Here is a 4,703-nt window from a genome sequence, read left to right as displayed (position 1 = left end):
AATCTTTCGAGTACTGTTGATCCTTCGAACAAGGTTATATCTTTCGATTGTGGTCTGCTTATTGTTAACAAGTTTCTGTGATTTCAGATCTTTCGACCAGGATCTTTCGGTTGTGTTATCTTTCGGATCATTCTTACTTAGCATTTATTTTGCTTATCTATCATGAATCCGAGTTGGTGGGGAAGTCCGGCTCCAGACAGTGGAAAATACATGAATACCAGTCAATCTCCATCATGGGCCGAATCTCCGGTATCTACATCCTCACAAACAAATGCCACTCAAGCTGGTCAATGGGCGTTTGTTTCAAATCAAACTCCGAGTATTCAAAGTCTTCTACTAAGCGAAAGTGAAACCGGAAGTTTGAATAGGCCTCCAAAGTTGATGCATCTTAATGAATATCCGGGATGGGTTGATCGCTTTCATACATACATTCTTGGTCAAAATACAGAGTTATGGTTGCGGTTCACTACGGAATTCGATCAAACTATCGAGGTTGCTGCTTCTTCGACAGCTACATTTGCCGATCTTCCTGAGGATCAAAAGAAGACGTATGACTTAGAAAAGAAAGCATACGCTATTCTCACTCAAGCACTGAGCAAGGATATTTATCATCAGTTCGTCAGTTTCAAGACTACGAAGAAGCTGTGGGATGCATTGAAGACAAGAGGAGTAGGTAATGAAGCCACACGTCAACTACGACGAGATTTACTGAAGAAAGAATTCGATGGCTTCACATGTATGGATAAAGAGTCCTTGGGAGATATGACAAGCCGTTTCTATCACCTACTTACTGAGCTGACCAACTTTGAAGTCACAACGACTCCAACAGAGGTGGTAAAGAAGTTTGCTGATGCATTGCCTCCTCAATGGAATAACTTCCTGGAAATCTTGAAGTACAACGGAACGTTGAAAACTACAAATATCAACGATTTCGTGCAGCTTCTGGAGAACAAGGATCAGGAAGAAACGTTGAAGGCAAAGAGAGTTGCAGTGCCACAGAATCCAGAGATGTATTATGGCACCTCCACTACTTCATCTGCAAAAGCCGGTCCACATGCTCCACTTCAAACGGCGTTTGTCACAAGCACGGATATGTATGGCAATCCAGTGCAAGTTCCTGTAAAGCCGCCTCCAACCACAGATCTGTATGGAAATCCAATACAACCACCTCCTCCTCCTCCTGCTCAACAACCACAATATGCGTGTTATGGAGGAACATCATCTGCTGCAGGTCAACAATCAAAGTCAAATACAGTACAGCTTGACACTTCAAGTTTTTCTAAAATCAGTGTAGAAGTAGCTAAGGAACACATGGAGCTGCTTAACACTGTAGTGAGCGCGTACTGTGGGTTAATAGAAGGTCAGATTGGCAACATTAATCTGACACAAGAAGATTACAGGCAGATTGATAAGGAAGAGATGGACTTGATGGATATCAAGTGGGCCTTTGCGAGTGCAGTAAGAAGAGCAAAGGATTGGATGGAAAGTACTGGCAGAACCAGCTTGGAAAGTAAGCGAGACACCAAGTATGGGTTCGATAAGCAGGCTGTTAAGTGCTTCAACTGTGGTGAACGGGGCCACTTTAAAAGGGAATGTACAAAGCCAGCACAGCACGGGAATCAAAATCCCTTCAGAAACCGAGGCAACCAGCAGAATCAGAACAGAAACACTGAGCGGTCATTGGTGCCTGCAAATAACCAAACCAACCGAGCACTTGCAGTTCAGGTGGATGAAGGTTGTGACTGCCAGTTGGGTGGTGATGCTCCTGATGAAACAGCATGTTTTGCTCAGATTGTGAAGGAGCTAGTTCACACCAGTGGTGGAGAATCTTCTGCCAGTGGTGGTGAATCGTCTGAAGATGAAGACTCCTCTGGATACAGCAGGAGTGCTGATGAAGAATCATCCAATTCTGGTGATGATTATGTGGGTGAGACATCGAATGCAGCAATCGATGCAGATATTGATGAACTCTTGGAGGAAGCTGCAGCAGAAACTCAAAGAAGATCTATTTTGGTGGATCAAGCTGCTTATACTTCGTCTTCTCTCCATTCAGCCTTTATGGCTAATGTCGACGGTTCATCAAGTCAGGTATGTGTCGATGAACCCACTGCTGTTAATTGTGAGGAATGTGCTAGGTTGCATGCTAGATGTGCTGAAATGGAGAAAAGTATGTTTGAGTTGCAAGGCAAACATGATGCTTTACAAGCTAGTTTGTTTGACTTGCAAGACAAACATACTACTGTGAATGAGAATTTGAGTGACTTGCAAAGCAAGCATGAGGCTTTGCAAGAGAAATATGATGTGACATTCGTCCACAATCAGAAGTTGACTGTGGATCTCTCTAAATGCACAGAAGCCAACATGTTTTATGAAAACCATGAAAAAGAATTTAAGTCAGTAATTGAAACATTAAAGAAGGATAAAACTGAACTGACTAAAATGGTTTCAAGAAAACAAACTGATATTAATTTGTATATATCTCGCCTTGAGAGTATGCAAAAAGAGATGGCTTGTGTGAAAACCGAAAGTGATGCGATCCAACTCAAGCTAGACAGTTATTTGAGTTCTAGCTATGTGTTAGATCACATCATTGACGTTCAGAAGGAAAAGAGAGATGTCACATGCATAGGGTACAAGAAGTGTCCACCACCAGTGAGACATAATTATGACGCCATGCCTGATGAAGAGGACAGGGTATTCTTTGAACCTTCTGTGCCTCTAGATGTTAAGGAGTTTGCTGCAGGACTCGGATACCAAAAGGAAGTATCCTCAGATTCAGATGTGTCAGCAGATACATTTGTGAGTGCTGAACAGAATCAAGATCCTCCAGTTGTGATTGAGGATGCTGATTCGTCTGATGATGAATCTGATGATACTGTCCCAGCAAAGTCTGATGCGGTAGTCAAAAATGAGGACATACCTCTTGAGAATCACATTCTATGTGATCCCCCTGTCAAACCCGCTAAGACTGTTGCAACTGAGTCCTCGTCTGAGAAGGAGTCGGAGAGTGTGAATTTGCTGTACACTCTAGTTGGTGATGATAAAATTTACTCAGACAAAGATTTTCCCATTAAGAATGTTAATCAATCCTTAATCTGCAAAGTCTTTGAGAATTCGACGAGTAAGTTCTTGGGAAAGGCAGGACCTAAAGTTACAGTTACACAGTGTCCACCTATTCCAAAGGCTGAAATTCGAAAGCAATTTGGCAATAAGAAACTGCCAACAGTGCCAACACAGCAAAATCACACCAAACCCAAAGGTAAAACACCGGCTCAAGCTAACAAGAAGCCGAATCAAAAGAAGAAGAAAACTGTTAACTTTGTGAAATCGACGGGAACAGACAAAATTGAAAAGTTTGAAAATCAATCTAACTTAGATTTTGTCAAGAAAGCTATTGTCGAGAAAAGAAATGAACCAAGCAGTTCAAAACCTAGTACCTCGGGTTCACAAAGTTCAACATCATCGGCTAGACGATCACATGATTCTTCGGGGTTTGTAGAACGAAGATCATGTTTTGAGTGTGGAACCATTGGGCACATTATTAGAAACTGCCCATATCTTCATAAGCAGAAAGGAAAGGTTGATGATCCCCGTGGCAAAACTGACCGTAAGCCAACTGTTTCCACAAAACAAGATCCCCGCCTTGTAAAAGAAAGGGAAAAGAAACAGAAAAGGCAACAGGTCAAGAAAATTGAAAAAGCAATTAAAACTGATGTGGTTCAAAAACAATCTGTTGCTGTAAAACCAGAAACTTCTACAATTTCAAACAATCAAGAAGTTAAAATTTTAAAGAAAGATTCTGGTAAAACAAAACAGACTTGGAAACCTAAATCGGTTACTGAATCAGGGGGACCATCACAATTCACCAACCATCAAAGACAAGAAGTGATTGTCATTGATGAAAATGGAAGACCCAAGACCACAATGGCTTGGGTCCCCATCTCCAACTAATTCATTTGAGTTCATGTGCAGGGTGCTTCAGGAGGAACTATCAGTAGTCACTGGATTGTTGATAGTGGGGCATCCAGGCACATGACAGGCGACATGAGGCTTCTCTACGACGTTAAATCTATTAGAGGAGGTTATGTTGCTTTTGCTGGAGATAAAGGTGGATATATAACGGGTGAAGGAATGATATCTAACGGGATTGTCAGCTTTGACAAGATCAATTTTGTGCAACAACTTGATCACAATCTTCTTAGTGTTTCTCAAATTTGTGACAAGAAATTTTCAGTACACTTTGATGCTAATGGATGTTATGTGCTGAAACCCGGCTTCAAAATTCCAAAAGAATGGATTCTCTTGTCGGCTCCAAGGATAAATGATTTGTACGTCCTTGACATGAGCCAGGCTATTACTACGTCTGCACAAGCAACTTGTTTCGTTTCTAAAGCCACAGAAAAAGACACTATCTCTTGGCACAGACGAATGGGTCACATTCACTTACGCAAAATGAATCATTTGGTTTCAAATGAATTGGTGAATGGTGTTCCCCTCAAAAATTTCCATCTTCAAGACATCTGTGTTTCGTGCCAGAAAGGAAAGCAAACAAAGAAGAAGCACCCTACAAAGAAGATCAACACAGTGGCAGTTCCTCTTGAGCGTTTGCACATGGATTTGTTCGGTCCTGTCAAGCACAAGAGTATTCGGGGTGATCAATACTGCCTCGTGGTTACTGATGATTATTCAAGATTTTCTTGGGT

This window comes from Helianthus annuus, chromosome 9, assembly GCF_002127325.2.
Source record: "Helianthus annuus cultivar XRQ/B chromosome 9, HanXRQr2.0-SUNRISE, whole genome shotgun sequence".
Lineage (NCBI taxonomy): Eukaryota > Viridiplantae > Streptophyta > Magnoliopsida > Asterales > Asteraceae > Helianthus > Helianthus annuus.
This window is presented reverse-complemented; position numbering follows the sequence as displayed.